This window comes from Mastomys coucha, unplaced genomic scaffold, assembly GCF_008632895.1.
Source record: "Mastomys coucha isolate ucsf_1 unplaced genomic scaffold, UCSF_Mcou_1 pScaffold21, whole genome shotgun sequence".
In the NCBI taxonomy this organism is placed as follows: Eukaryota; Metazoa; Chordata; class Mammalia; order Rodentia; family Muridae; genus Mastomys; species Mastomys coucha.
This window is the reverse complement of record NW_022196904.1, coordinates 10,920,938-10,938,035: the sequence shown is the minus strand read 5'-3', so window position 1 is coordinate 10,938,035 and position 17,098 is coordinate 10,920,938. Positions and strand designations below refer to the sequence as shown.

Here is a 17,098-nt window from a genome sequence, read left to right as displayed (position 1 = left end):
TGAGTACAGGGTCGCCAGTGAAGGAGTTAGAGAAAGGACCAATGGAGCTGAGGGGTTTGCAGCCCCTTGCAGCCCCTTAGAACGAACAACAATATGAACTAAGTAGTACCCTCAGATCTCCCAGGGTCTCAACCACCAACCAAAGTCTGCACATGGAGGGGACTGATTGTTCAGGCAGGATGTGTATAGTAGAGGATTGCAAATTCAATCATCAATAGGAGGAGAGGACCTCGGCACTGTGAAGGTACTGTGCCCCAGTGTAGGGGAATGCCAGGGCCAGAAATTGGGAGAGGGCGGGGTGGCAGGTATGGGGAAGTGGGAGGCAACAGGGTTTTGTTTTTGTTGTTTTTGATTGTTCCTTTGTTTTTTGGAGGGGAAACTGGGAATGGAGAAATTTACATGTAAATAAAGAAAATATCAAGAAAAAAAAGAATATATTAATAGTGATATATTATTTTGAAATATACAGTTAATATGTTTGGAGTTATTTAAAATTTATATTGAGAAAAACATATGTATTTTCAGTATTGTCATGAACAAACATCTACATAAGACTCTTAAATTGATGTTTTATATCTAACAACTTTTATAGTACTCATTTTTATTATTATAATATTTTATAAATTTTAAAGTATATGACAAAAAAGATATTGTAGGTATTAAAGGGGGTTCTCTGGGAGGAAGTTGGGTACAAAAGGAAAACAATAATGTGATTCAATACTATTTACTTAAAATATGTTTTAAATGTTAACAAATTCAGATAAATTGAAATCATGCATCATTTCTCCTTATACTGCAATAAAACTTTAAAGAAAAGAAAAAAAGAAAGAATACTGTCAATAGTTCAAAATGGCAAGCAAGAAATTGGGAAATGGTCTTTATCAATTCTATATCTGATAGAGGGCTAATATCCAATATATACAAAGAACTCAAGAAATTAGACTCCAGAGAAACAAAAAAACATATTAAAAATGGGGTACAGACATAAACTAAGAATTCTCAACTGAGGATTACTGAATGGCTGAGAAGCACCTTAAGAAATGTTCAACATCCTTAGTCATCAGGGAAATGCAAATCAAAACAACCCTGAGATTCCACCTTCACCAGTCAGAATGCCTAGGAAAAAAACCTCAGGTGACAGCAGATGCTGGTGAGTTTGTGCAAAAATAGAACACTCCTTCATTGCTGGTGGGATGGCAAGCTGGTAAAACTACTCTGGAAATCAGTTTAGCAGTTCCTCAGAAAACTGTACATAGTACTACCAGAGGACCTAGCTATACCACTCCTGGGCATATACACAGAAGAATCTCCAACATGTAATAAGGACACATGTTCCACTATGTTCATAGCATTCTTATTTATAATAGCCTGAAACTGGAAAGAACCCAGATGTCCTTCAAATGGGGAATAGATACAGAAAATCTGGTACATTTACACAATGGAGTAATACTCAGCTATTAAAACAATGAATTTATGAAATTATTAGGCAAATGAATGTATCTGGAATCATCCTGATTTGAGTTCATGGAGAGACTCTATCAAATAGAGAATAACGGAGCAAAAGCAGGAGAACTCCCGTACCTCCTTTAGGAATACTCTTGAATATGCACACATGTATATAGCCACACACATCTCTACAAGGATGCATCACAACATTTGTGATCATGTATGACCACCATACATATACCCATCCATATTAACAAAGAATGAAATAAATAAATAAAATGAGGTAACACATAAAACCACCTTGATGTCATCATCCTGTCCCAAACACATGAAATCATCTGTGCATTCATATGCATCTCAAAAATACAGTATCTCTCTACCTTTTCTCATAAGGAATAAATTTAATTTTTCTATATGTGAGAGATGATTCTGAGACTTTCTCTTTTCTTTCATGATCTCAAAAGAGCTGTACTTTAGAACTAACTCAAGTTCCCCTGATTCCAGATTCTCTCCCAGGAATTCACAGATCTTCTTTTTGGCATTTCTTGTGCCCTTAAGGAAAAAAATACCAGTGGGATTTGAACAAGAATGTCAAAATAACATGAATTGAGAAGGGTAGAAGAGAAGGAGAAGAATAGAAAGGAAAAAGAACAAAACAGAGGCAATGATGTTTGGAAAAACTGAAAAAGCTCAAAGGGGAGGAAGTCACAGCAAGAAGTAACATCTCCTTTTCTGCTCTGATATCCACAAGTGCACAAAGACAACAAAACCAGAAGGGTACATACACATTCCATCAGTCACAGACACTTAGAAAAACACACACACACACACACACACACACACACACACACACACTGTTTGAAAGCAAGTGAGGGCTGAAGGAATGGTTCAAAACATACAACATTGAAGGAGTTCTGGATTTTGTTTCAGTAACTCTCATCAGTTAGCTCACAACTGATTGAGACTCCAACAGCGGGAATCCATCACCTTGTCTGGACTCTGCAAGAACTGTCACTCATGGGCTACAACTAACATTTTCCTGTCCCCTACTCACAAATTAAAACAATCATTTGGATATGGTAGTGTAGGCTTGTAAGCTCAGAATTAGTCACATTTTTCTGAGTTTGAGCCCAACCTAGTCTACATAGTGAGTACCAGGACCATCACTGCTATATAGATAGAGCATTAAAAAAACAAAGAAAAAATTCAATAAAAAAAATTTAGTTCTTATTGTTATTCATCCGAAGGGGCTGCAACCCCTCAGTTCCATAGGTCCTTTCTCTAACTCCTTCATTGGGGACCATGTACTCAGTACAATGGATGGCTGTGAGCCTCTACATCTGTATTAGTCAGGTACTGTCTGAGCCTCTCAGGAGATAGCTATATTTAGGCTATCTCCTATAACCAAGGGGTGCACATGGTGGGTCCAATTGTTCTGGCAGCATGTGTATAGTAGAGAACTGCAAATTCGATCATCAATAGGAGAGGACCTTGGCCCTGTGAAGGTTCTGTGCCCCAAGTGTAGGGGAATGCCAGGGCCAATAAGTAGAAGAGGGTGGGGTGGCAGACATAGGGAGGGGGAGGCAACAGTGGTTTGTTCTTGTTGTTTTTGTTTGTTTGTTTTTTGGAGGGGAAACTGGGAAAGGAGAAATTTACATGTAAATAAAATATCTAATAAAAAAGATTCAAAAATAAATAAATATTTATTCATTTTTGCTCCATAATTTATCACAAACACATGTGAGTGCAAACACAAACACACACTGCCATCAATGGATATGTATTATCAATGAGGAAGTAAATAAATGTAAAAAAGTTCTATCAAGGACTCTGACATATTGATATATACGCAAATTTGCAGCACTTTGGACTTAGAGAGAGAATGGGGAATTCAAGGGTAACCAATCACACAAAGTAAATTGGAGACTACCCAGGATCCATGAACCCACAAAATCTAAAAGCAAAACTCAACAAGAAAAAGCACAATGATAGAGTTCAATCATTGAGTCATGGAAGGACCATATCTTTGAGCTCAGCAGGTAGGAGTCTGATACTGGAGTATAACTATTAGTGAGACCAACGGAATCTGCATACTGACTAATGGGCAGCATTTTATGTCCTTAAATGTGTGTGTGTGTGTGTGTGTGTGTTTTAGTTTTTTGTGTGTTTATAAAATTTTATACTTGTTTATGGGGGGTATTGTGCATGAGTTGAGTGTGCAGTAAAGCATTATGTTGTTTGTTTGTTTTGTCTTTTTGTTTAGTTTGGTGTAGTTTCATCCCCTTGTGTTATGGGAAGATATTTTTGATTTATTTTTGAGACAGTTTTCTTACAGACACACATGCTGAGTACAGTGAAGCTCATTGAGTTTCCTCCTAACCAATCTCTTAGACTCTAAAGACCATGTCTCACAGAAAACTCCCCCATTTTCTCTCTTGTTCTCTCTTGCTCTCTCTTGTTCTCTTGCTCACTCCTGTACTCTTACTCTCACTCTCTCTTTATCACACTCACCACAGTGTTAAAACTATCTACCTATGTATGCAGTCCCCAGTGAAGAATTTCCAATCATACAAAGTTATTCTTGAACTTTTTTGTCAGTGCTGGGTATTCTAATTCTGATTCAAGAGCAGGAAAATGAAGTGTACTTACCCACTGGGCAATCTCCCTAGTATCACCACACTAATATTTATATGTCAAAATACAAGTAGAGGTTATTGTGTAGCATCTTAGCACATAAGGAAATTAATTTATGTTGGTGTAACTAGAAAGACATGAAAAAGAACCTGGAGCCTGGTAAGGAATATCCAGAAGCAGGCTAGTGGAATGAGCATAAATAACCCTTATGATTGATTCTTCCTGACCTGAACCAAGCATTTACATGGTAAGTGTACTGGAGGCACTGAGTAATATGGGCTATTTCATGGAGTCAGATGATAGGAGACTGGGTAGTGACTATAAAATGATGGTTACCTTTTCTAGCTCTTCATAACTTAGTACTAGGATGTTTTCTCTTTCCCTCAGGGATATATAGCCATGAGCATGTTCAAACCACGATCCTAAAGATGCTGTACAGAAGAGGTCAGCACGTGGAGATTTAAAATATACATGCAGGTATCCACTGCCTGATAGATATCTCTGTGTTTAAAGATGCATGCTGCCAAGCATGATGGCATGAATGTAATCCCTAAGAATTACATTGCAAGAAAAGTTAAGTACTTCTTCCTTCTTAGAATGTCCATTGCATGAATGCATACTAACAAGCTCATACACACACACATATGTATGTATGTATGTATCTATCTATCTATCACATATAATTTATATCTATATGTACAATCTATATCATACTATATGTATATATATGTGTGTATATATGTACATATATATACATACACACACACACACACACACACACACACACACATATATATATAGTATGTCATATGTCATAGAAAACCAAAAGACAGACATCATTAGCAGAGGTGTGTGTGTGTGTGTGTGTGTGTGTGTGTGTGTGTGTGTGTGTCTGTAGAACTAGGCATTTCAATAGAGGACAAATAGGCAAATAGGCACATATGTTGTCTGTGTGTGAATGGATGTTTTTGCATGTGTGCACTAGGAAGATGATAGAAAAGTAAAATAAGTGGAGTATCCAGTTTATGGACCTTAGTCTCATTCCAAGATGGAAATGTCTTTTCATAAGTCCTGTTCTTGGATTTTTCAGCCATGCTATAAACCAGAAAACTCCAATGCAATGATTTCAATGATAATGGCTCCCATAGTCTCAGTTGTCCTTATACTTCCATCCCAGTTGGTAGTGTTACTTGGGTAGAATTAGAAGGATTTTTCGTTTTTTTTTTTATTATTTTTTTTATTTTAGATATTTTCTTTATTTACATGCAAATTTCTACATTCCCAGTTTCCCCTCCAAAAAAAAGAAACAAACAAAACCAACAAAAACAAACCCCTATTGCCACCCCCTTCCCCATGCCTGCTACCCCACCCTCACCCACTTTCTGGCCCTGGCATTTCCCTACACTGGGGCACAGAACTAGAAGGATTTTTCTTGCTGTAAAGAATGACAATTGGGATGGGCTTGGAGGTTTTAAAACACATATCCATATCCAATGAGTTATCCAACATTAATGGGTTTTGCTCAGAGAAGTAAGTCTCACATTCTTGCTTTTGATGCTCAGTCCCCAGGATGGACACTCATCTCTCTGGGATGATTATCCCAAATTAAAACATTTATATAAGTTGTCTCAACCAAGCCATTTTTTCACAGCAACAGAAAAGCAACTAACAGCACCCAGAATTCTCCTACCTCTCTTTTCTTATCCTTTTACCTCAGGGCAAATTTGTTTGTGAGACCACACCCAGCTTATAGTATGGGTGGTATGATTTTTCACTCAGGCCCTCATGGTTGTGTGGGAAGCACTCTTTACTACTGAGCCTTCTCTTTGTGATCTATATTATCTTAATCGCACATGTTTTATTCTAAAGCACCAGGTTGAGCAAATTGTCAAAATTATCAAAAAGATGTTTGTTTTGGAATATTTATTGTCCTTCATTTATCTTATCAAATTGAAGATTAATCTGGTAAAATCAGGAATATATCTACAGAGTAAGTTCAAGACCAGCCTGGGATTCATAGTGAGACCTTCTCTCAAAGTAAGAAGTAGATGGTAGTGCTGGGGTTGTAGCTGTTGATAGAGAATTGCTTGGCATATGTGTGTTCCTGTATGTAGTGAAATCTCAGAAATTGAGAAAGCTATGGACTGTTTAATTATGACAAAAGCCAAGGATAGACTACAGTCCTGTAATTCACCCAATCTCTCTGCAGAGGTGATGTAGTACATAGACTGTTATGTCACAGAGTTCTGATTGGGGCCAGACATATCAAAAGCCTCTGATATTCCTCTATCAACAAAACACAGCATACTCACCTTTTCCTTGTATAAAATTCTCAAAATATATTTCCCATGGCACTTGTTCCTTTGTGACTTCTAGAGCATTTAATAAGTGGTAGCCTGACACAAGAACATCCCTGGGATTTCTAACAAGATAAATCACCTTCAATATAAAGTGAAGCAATGAAAAATTAATGCACTCAATTTCCAGTGCTTTCTTTTTAATTTCCAAAATAATTTAGTAATATCCTTTCTATATATTAATGGATCACCCTTATTTATGAGTGTATGTGTATGTATGTATGTATATATGTACATGTGTGTGTGTGTGCATACATGCAGGTGTGTCTGTTACAGGATCTCATATAGTGTAGGGAGTTCTCAAGTATGTTTCAGAATTGGGCTGAAGCCCTGATCTTTCCAATACCTCCCAAATCCTAGGATTCAGGCATGTACCAACATACCAGCCACAATGTGAACTCTTAACAGTTGGTTACCTTGTACATTAAACAAATTATTATGCTAATGTTCCCCTGAAAGTTGCAATGTTCTAATAGTGGGTCAAGAATATGATAATTCTTTTTTCTGTCCATCAGATGTGTAAATCTTTAATAAGCTTTAATAAGAGTGTCATGTAACACAGGCCAATTGCACTTCTAAAAATGATCCATGTTGTTCTAGATCTCAGTACCCCTGGTTCTTTCTTAGTCCCACACAAAAATTGGATACCTTTAATCTCAACTGACATCTGGACTTGACAGATGTAATAACAGCTCTTACATATAGCAATCTAGAGTATCTGAACTCTGATATATGAACACATGGTTTATGAAATGAACAACAATAATAGTGGTGTTTTGATTCATATGAGAGTAGTAATTGAATATAAGTTCATTAAATATATTTTAAAATTATCAACATAGTGTCAAATTATTTGAATATGTATACCTTACTAAAATTAAATAAGATTATTTAAATGAGTTATTAAGTTAAATTAATATAAAAATCTTGGCTATTTGTTATCTAGTGAAATATCTCAGATAGTAAATTTCCTTTTTGTGCCAGTTATAGAATCTGGGAGAGGGTTAAATGGAGGCAGATAACAGGACTTTACTAGGTAGCTAGCCTACCAGAATCAGTAAGATCTGGGTGTCTTGAGGGATGACACACTCCTAAAAATGTGAAGAAGGGAGGCTTCAGGAAGTTCTTCTACATCAACTTCCATTATCAACAGATGACAAGTAAGTCTGCACAGACATACATGTACACATACAAGTACACATCCTAAATAATCACACATATGCATACATGCATGGATGCACACACAAAAATGTATCTGTTATTCAATAAGTGGTATTCAATGTAAACTGCAAATTTTCCACAGTGCCAATTTATTGGGATGAAATCTCCCACAGATTATCTAGGTGCGGTATATATTCAGCCATGTCATCTGATTGTGATTTGTAAACCACTATCAACTAAAGCCTGAAATTCTCAGGAAACACTCAAAGTAGCAAACAAAGTAAGAAATTTAGCAATGTTGCTGAACAAGTCTAGTTATATACGAGCACTTCAACAATTTCCCATGACAAGGATAGGCAAGGTAAGGTACATAAATGTTCACAAAGGTAGTTCAGTAGGTAAATAATCTGCTATAATAGAAGATCTGGATCAGTTCCCATCACTCTTACAAAGCATCACATAATGAAGAATTACTCCAGCTCTAGAAAATTTGGCACTATCTTCTGGTTATCAAGAATATGCAGGTTATGCATACACATAATTAAAAAATAAAATAAAATAAAAAGTTTATCAGTGTTGGCTACACTGATATGAACACTTCAACACTGACTTTTGCCTTAAAACTAAAGAAAGACATTGGAAAGAGTTGGATAGGGTGGTGGGAGGCCATGAGACGTGGACCTTCCTTATTGGTTATTGCTCTATATCTATTTTCAAGTTCTAACCATGGTGTGCATTCATTGACAGATGTAGATAGGATCCATGTGGGATCTCCCTTGGTCTGAATCAAGCAGACAATGTCATTCAACCAGTGGGTTCCTGAATGAGAAAGAAAATTGTTGTCAGCCATTATAACAGAACTCACAAAAATATAAAACTAGCATTGTAGAAAGTTCTATGCAAAAATCATAGTCCCCCTTCTCTTTCCCTCCCTCGCTACATCCCTCTTTCCCTCCTCTCCCTCTCTCTCTTTCTCTTTCTCACTCTCTATCTCTCTCTGTGTCTCTCTGTGTCTCTCTGTCTCTGTCTCTGTCTCTCTCTCTCTCTCTCTCTCTCTCTCTCTCTCTTTCTCTCTCTTACACAATCTGTCTTATATAAACTGGGCTTCCCTGGAACTCTCAATGAAGGCACTATTTATGTTGAACTTCCCCTTTCCTCCACATATTTAATTGTTGATTTTCAGTCATGTAAAACTCTGAGCAGTTTAACCTCATCTAGAAATTGAACAGTTCCATATTCAAGAAGCACTCTACAAAGTAAGCTTCTTCAGCTCTAGGAATGCCATATGTCTAGTTAAATGTCTGTACTAGGTTATATCATGCATATCTCTGGTGTTTCCAGATGTTATCTTTAGGTCACATGGGTGATTTTCATTGAACATAAAATGGTTTTTAATTCTAGGTCTCCTTGACACACAGTTGCTGTGATTTTATGCATGTACAGTGGCATTTCACTTTAAAATCTATTTTTAACTGAATTTGAAACATAAATGTTTATTGCTTTTATTTTATGTGCATGTTTGTTTGTGCCTTGGTGTACATTTATTTACCACATGTGACACAACTTACAGAAATGAGAACAGATATCTGATCTTTTCAACTAGAGTTGATGATTCATGTGAACTCTCCTGTCAGTACTGAGTTATCTACAAGATAAGCAAGTTCTCTGAACCCCTGATGCATATCTCTATCCCATATATTATATTAAATTTTCAGTTAAATGTTTTTATATGTTTGCATTGCAAGTGTATTCTATGTCATGTAGGTAACAAGAGGGTGGTAGATAATCTGAGCACTGCATAAGTTGCTCAAACCAAGTGACAATTAACCAACTTATTCTTCTGAAATAGCACCCAGTGCTCTTAAACACTGATTTGTCTCTCTGGTTCACAAATATTTCTTTCAATTTTTCCTATTTGATTTGATTATAATCTCCACCCAACCTCCATATTATTGTCCTAAAACACTGACAAAATGGGACAAACTCTTAACTCCCTGCCATGTCCTTGTAGTTCCCCAAATTTGCCAGGCTCTGTTCCAAACCCTGCTCTCCAATTGTTCTTTATTGATTAACTCCACATTCCTCCAATTCATTTCCCTTTAGAAGTAGTTTCTTCCACTACTGCATGAAAAATTTTTTGAACACTATGTAAAGTTTACCCATGTGTTATTCAAATGTGCAGATATCTTGTTAAAATAAGGTTTGACATTGTAATTCCTCCACTAAGAATGTATTTACTCAAGATTGTGTAAACAAATTTTATCATTTATTATCAGACTTATCAATAAGTGCTGATAATCCAATGGGTTTTCAGAAGTGAGAATAAGACTGGGTATTCACAGAGAAAGACAGAGAGAGAGAGAGAGAGAGAGAGAGAGAGAGAGAGAGAGAGAGAGAGAGAGAGAGAGAGAGTATAAAATAAAAAGTTTATCAGTGTTGGCTAAACTGATATGAGAGAGAGAGAAAGAGAGAGAGAGAGAGAATTTTCTTGTCATCCAGTAAGATGGACTAATTGGAGGCATATGGAAGGCATCCAATGAGATCATGGAAACACACCTAATGCTGAAGGAGTCAGATCCACCAAAATATGCAAGTATCATGGAAAATGGCTGGGAGGTATACAGATTAGCAGAAGATGTTAAGGTATCCCATTTAACTGCTCAGCTAGTGATACAGCTTGAAATAAATCTTGGTTTCTCTGTGTGGTAATTGAGGACTGTCATAAGATAAAGAAATACAGCCATTGGATTACTTCACTGGTTACACTTACATTAGAAATAATCATTTTACACACTTGTTTTTTACTGCCCACCTCTTCATGAAGCACAGAGCTTGAGAATCAATCCCTACCTCTGCATTTGTATGGATGAACTCCATTAATTCTTTCTATGTTCTCATGAGCTCTCACTTTGCCATATCACATTATCGTACAGCATCTGTCTGCTTGAATTAGAAATGCTGCTACCAAATGTTCCCTTTCCCAAAGATACAGAGCACAGCTAGGTAGAGGAAGGTGACCTCTATTGTTTGAGTGAGTGAAGACAATGCCCTAGCTCTGGAGTTGATAATTCACATTTTCAATTCTTGACATAATTTGAGAACTTGAGATAGAGCCTAATGAAAAGTAGTTGCTTAGCAGGCACAAAATCCTTGCTTCAGCCAGGCAGTGGTGGTGAATGTTTTTAATCCCAGCACTTGGGAGGCAGAGGCAGGCAGATTTCAGATTTCGAGGCCAGCCTTGACTACAGAGTGAGTTCCAGGACACTCAGGGATAAACAGAGAAACCCTGTCTCCAAACAAAATACAAAACAAACAAACAAACAAAACAAAACAAAAACAAAAACAAAAACAAAAACAAAAAACACCCCACATACCTGATTTTGGATAAGTCACTATGAATGTGTCTTCATTCTTCACCACAAACCTGTCACATACTTCTCTTATGATATCTGGTGAGTAGTAAATAGAAGGGAGTCACATCCCTTCTATCCACACATAATCTGCCAAGATCATAAGCTTTGTTATTTATCTGTTTGGCTTCTTCTTTTGGAGGTGCACACAGGTGATTTGAATCTTAAGTTTATAGTAAGGACACAATGGTCAGTGTTTCTGCCTCATTGGTAATGAAATCAAGTTGCTGTTGAAGATAAACATATTGTTACATTTTTGTCATAACCTAATACATAGAAATTAGCAATGCATGCATCTTACTCCTAGAAAATAGAAAGACTAACACAATCAGGAGAACTTGTATAATGATTTTTGGTGACTTTAGATTGGAAATAATCTCTGTCCAGTGATGAAATTTTTCTTAGTTTATTAGATATTTTCTTTATTTATTTGTCATATGATATCTCCTTTCCCAGGTTCCCCTACAGAAAAAAAAAATCAAACCCCAATGCCAGGTGGTGGTGGTGCACGCCTTTAATCCCAGCACTTGGGAGGCAGAGGCAGGCGGATTTCTGAGTTCAAGGCCAGCCTGGTCTACAGAGTGAGTTCCAGGACAGCCAGGACTATACAGAGAAACCCTGTCTTGAAAAAGCCAAAAAAAAAAAAAAAAAAAAAAAAAAAAAAAAAAAAAAAAAAAGAACAAACACCTGTTCCCTCCCCCTCCCCCTGCTCACCATCCAATCTCTCCTGCTTACTGGCCGTGGCATTCCCCTACACTGGGGCATAGAAACTTCACAGGGCAAGGGCAAGGGCCTCTCCTCCAATTGATGACCAACTGGGCCATTCTCTACTATACATATGTTGCTGGAGCAATTAGTCCCACCATGTTTACTCTTTGGTTGGTGGTGTAGTCCCTGAGAGCTCTGAGGGTACTAGTTAGTTCACACTGTTGTTCCTCCTAAGGGGCTGCAAACCCTTCATCTCCTTGGTTCCTTTCTCTAGCTCCTTCATTGGGTACCCTGTACTCAGTCCAATGGATGGCTGTGATTCTCTACTTCTGTATTAGACGGGTATTAGCAGAGACTCTCAGGAGAGAGCTATATCAGGCTTTTGTCATCCAGCACTTGCTGGCATCCACAATAGTGTCTAGATTTGGTGACTGAATTTTGGAAGGATTTCCAGGTGGAGCAGTCTCTGGATTGTCTTTCCTTCAATCTCTGCTCCGTAGTTACGATATTCTCCAGATTCACCCATTTTCCTAAAAATTTCATAAATTCATTGTTTTTAATAGCTGAGTGGTACTCCATTGTATAGATGTACCACAATTTCTGTATCCATTTCTCTGTTGAGGGACATCTAGATTGTTTCAAGTTTCTGGCTGTTATAAATAAGTCTGCTATGAACATGGTGGAACATGTGCCCTTATTACATGATGGAGCATCTTCTGGGTATATGCCCAGGAGTGGTATAGATGGGTCCTCTGGTAGTACTATTTCCAATTTCAGGAGGAACTGCCAAACTGATTTCTAGAGTGGTTTTACCAGCTTGCAATTCCACCAGCAATGAAGGAGTGTTCCTCTTTCTGCACAACCTCTCCAGCATCTGCTGTTACCTGAGTTTTTTATCCTAGGCATTCTGACTGGTGTGAAGTGGAATCTAAGGGATGTTTGGTTTGCATTTCCCTGATGACTAAGAATGTTTAACACTTCTTTAGGTGCTTCTCAGCCATTCAGTATTCATCAGTTGAGAATTCTTTGTTTAGTTCTGTACCCCATTTTTTAATAGGGTTATTTGCTCCTCTGGTCGAACTTCTTGAGTTCTTTTTATATATTGGGTATTAGTCCTCTATCAGGTACCGGATTGGTAAAGACCATTTCCCAATTTGTTGGTTGCCATTTTATGCTATTGACAGTGTATTTTGCTTTACAGAAGCTTTGCAACTTTATTAGGTCCCATTTGTCAATTATTGTTCTTAGAGTATAAGCTATTGGTGTTACGTCCAGGCAAATTTCCCCTGTGACTGTGTGCTCAAGTCTCTTCCTCATTTTCTCTTCTATTAGTTTCAGTGTATCTGATTTGATGTGGAGGTCCTTGATCCACTTGGACTTCAGCTTTGTACAGGGAGATAGGAAATGATCGATTTTCATTCTTCTACATGCTAACTGCCAGTTGAGCCAGCACCATTTGTTAAAAATGCTGTCTTTATTCCACTGGATGGTTTTTTCTCATTTGTCAAACATTAAATGACCATAAGTGTGTGGGTTCACTTCTGGGTCTTCAATTCTATTCTATTGATCTACCTGCCTGTCACTGTACCAATACCATGCAGCTTTTATAACAATTGTTCTGTAGTACAGCTTAAGGACCGAGATGGTGATTCCACCAGAGGTTCCTTTATTGTTGAGAATACTTTTCCCTATCTTAGGTTTTATGAAAGAGACTTATTGAGTATTTTTGCATTGATATTCATAAGGTAAATTTGTCTGAAGTTTTCTTTGTTAGGCCTTTGTGTGGTTTAGGTATAAGAGTTATTGTGGTGTAGCCGGGCGGTGATGGCGCACGCCTTTAATCCCAGCACTTGGGAGGCAGAGGCAGGCGGATTTCTGAGTTCTAGGCCAGCCTGGTCTACAAAGTGAGTTCCAGGACAGCCAGGGCTATAAGAGAAACCCTGTCTCGGAAAAAAAAAAAAAAAAAAAAGAGTTATTGTGGCTTCATAGAACGAATTTGGTAGAATACCTTCTGTTCTATTTTGTGGAACAGCTTGAGGAGTATTGGTATTAAGTCTTCTTTGAAGGTCTGATAAAACTCTGTACTTAATCCATCTGGACCTGTGCTTTTTTGGTTTGGAGACTATTAACAACTGTTTCTATTTGGATTTCCTCAGTGTCTGTTGTATGTTTTCCTTTTCATTTATTATCTTGTTAATTAGGATACTGTCTCTATGCCCTCTAGTTAGTTTGGCTAAGGGTTTATCTATTTTGTTGATTTTTCTCAAAGTACCAGCTCCTACTTTGGTTGATTCTTTGTTTAGTTCTTTCTGTTTTTATTTGGTTGATTTTATTCCTGAGTTTGATTATTTCCTGCCTTTGACTCCTCTTGGGTGAATTTGCTTCTTTTTGTTTTAGAGCTTTCAGATGGGCTGTCAAATGGCTGGAGTATATTCTCTCCAGTTTCCTTTTGGAGGCACTTAAAGCTATGAGTTTTCCTCTTAGGACAGCTTTTATTGTGTCCCATATGTTTAGGTATGTTGTGGCTTCATTTTCATTAAACTGAAGAAAGTCTTTAATTTCTTTCTTTATATCTTCCTTGACCAAGTTATCATTGAGTACAGTGTTGTTAACCTCCCAGGGTCTCGACCACCAACCAAGGACTGCACATGGTGGGTCTGATTGTTCTGGCAGCAAGTGTATAGTAGAGGATTGCATATTTTATCATCAATAGGAGGAGAGTTCTTCGGCCCTGTGAAGGTTCTGTGCTTCAGTGTAGGGGAATGCCCAGGGCCAATAAGTGGGAGAGGGTAGAGTGGCAGGCATGGGGAGGAGGGAGGCAACTGGGGTTTGTTTTTGTTTGTTTCTTTGTTTGTTTTTTGGAGGGGAAATTGGGAAAGGAGAAATTTACATGTAAATAAAGAAAATATCTAATAATAAAAAAATTCAAGAGGCTAGACTTTAACATATTAAAAAATCCAACTAAAAATGGAAAAGAATGTCCAATAGAGTACTGACACATGGATAAGTAACACTAAAAAAATGCTCAACATTCTTAAATATCAGGGAAATGTAAATCAAAACAATGCTGAGATTTCATTTTCCAAACTTTAGAATGACTAACATCAAAACCTTAAGTGACAACTCGTACTGCAGATAACACAGAGTAAAGAAAGAACTCCTACCTTTCTAGTAGGAATGCAAACCTATTCAGCAACTTTGAAAAACAATATGTTACATTCTTAGAAAATTGAAATTGATCAATGCCAAGACCATTGTAACATTCCAGGTTATACAAAACTCCAAAGGGGGAAAAATTATCATATAACAAGGAAAAATATTCAACTTAATTTTTTAGAAGCTACATACATAATATAGAGAAACCACATTGAAATAACATTGATATACCTCAATGGATTAAAAAGTGTGGTAAATTTACACAATGAAATATTCAATAGCTGTCAGTCAAAGGAAACACCGTGAACACTGTAGAGTACTCGGTGGAACTTGAAAACCTTCCTGAGTAAGATAACTCATAGAAAACAATACAAACTTCACATGCCCACACATGTAAGTACCTATTAATTATAAAGCAAAGGATAATTATGCTGTAACCCATGGAACAGGAAAGTCTAAGTAACCAAGCATTTTCTAAGAGGGGCACATGAATTTCCATGGGAATGGGAACACAGAAAAGATTTCATGAGTAGATTTGGGGTTGGTGGAGTTGTGAAAAAGAGGTATCAGGTAGGGGAGATAAGAGGAAGTGAAGTATGGGCATGATACTTGGAATTTAGTGCCAAATTGGGATGAGTTTAAAAACTAGTGCAAAGGGAACTTACTGGAGTCTAATAAGGTTACCCTAGTAAATGGGTACACAGAATCAGAACTAGACATTTACTGTAACAAGGCATGGCTACCACTGGGAGTATTTGGGCACAAATCCTACCATATATGCTTCAATCTATAATTTCTACTGCCTGAAAGATCAAAGTATAACAAAAATGCTCCCCTGGTCTTGAGTAGAAGTTAATTCCCATGTGGTATATCCCAGTGCAAAAGAGAGGAACCTGGGAAGCATTTTAGAAGATATACTGAAAAATGAAAATGTTACCTCCTGAAGAGCAGTGGATTGATTGATTCACCTTGAAGAGCAGGCAGGAATGGAAACCACCCTCGATTTTTGCAAAAAAAATTTTTAAACGTGGACTCCTATGATGTTGTAAAGAATCTATACTCAGAGTCTACATTAGTTTATGTAATTTAGCAAAGAGATTAAAAGAAAAATTCCAAGAAATTGTTTTTGGCTTAAGCAAAATATGTAACTTTTAAAGTTTAACTATTCTTGTAATAAGGAAAGCCATGGTAACCAATGCCTGTTAAGAGTGTGAATATCCATGGGCACAGAGAAAAAAATTCCTGAACAGAACACCAATGGCTTATGCTCTAAGTTCAAGAATCACCAAATGGGACCTCATACAATTGCAAAGCTTCTGTAAGGCAAAGGACACTATTCAAAGGACAAAATGGTAACTGAGGAATTGGAGAAAGATCTTTACCAATCCCTCATCTGATAGAGGGCCAATATCCAATATACACAAAGAACTCAAGAAGTTAGACACCAGAAAGTCAAATAACCCTATGAAAAATGGGGTACAGATCTAAACAAAGAATTCTCTACTGAGGAATATCAAATGGCCAAGAAGCACCTAAAGGAATGTTCAACATCCTTAGTCATCATGGAAATGCAAATCAAAGGAACCCTGAGATTCCAGCTCACACCTGTCAGAATGGCTAAAATATGAAACTCAGGTGACAGCAGATACTCGAGAGGATGTGGAGAAAGAGGAACACTACTTCATTGCAGGTAGAATAGCTAGCACTCCACTATGGAATCAGTTTGTTGGTGTCTCAGAATATTGGACATAGTACTACCTGAGGACCCAGCTATACCATGCCTGGGCATATACCTAGAAGATGCTCCAACATGAAATAAGGACACATGCTCCACTATGTTCATAGCATGTGCTGCGCTAATCACCCTGACCAGCAGGGAAGAAAGATTAGCATGCCAGTTCCTTTCAGCAACAGTTTACTCAGGAGCTGTTAGTTACATGAGAATCAAGGGTGTGGCCCCGAATGGTCTTTGAGTGCTGCTTAAATACCCTTCGTAGGACTGCCCATGAGCCCATACCACATCTTGCGCTATCATTGGCTATAGCCTCATGACGAAAGTTCAGACCACTGGCAGGTGCAACCCTCTTGCCAAATAAGGACTTGTTTACTCCAAAGCAGAAGAATGGCAGGTACCACCTTTAAGGCGCGGCAGCAGCAATCCACAGTTCCCCCTTTTAGTTTTAATGAAAAGCAGTTACTGCTCGATCAAGCAAGTTCCATTACGTA

The 17,098-nt window shown here is 37.6% G+C and overlaps 2 pseudogenes; one reads left to right on the top strand and one right to left on the bottom strand.

Moving 5' to 3' along the window:
- LOC116104076 overlaps nt 1–11,111 on the bottom strand; it is a 53,197-nt pseudogene extending 42,086 nt beyond the window's left edge.
- The window catches only part of LOC116101665, a 518,236-nt pseudogene that overhangs the window by 72,589 nt on the left and 428,549 nt on the right, over nt 1–17,098 (top strand).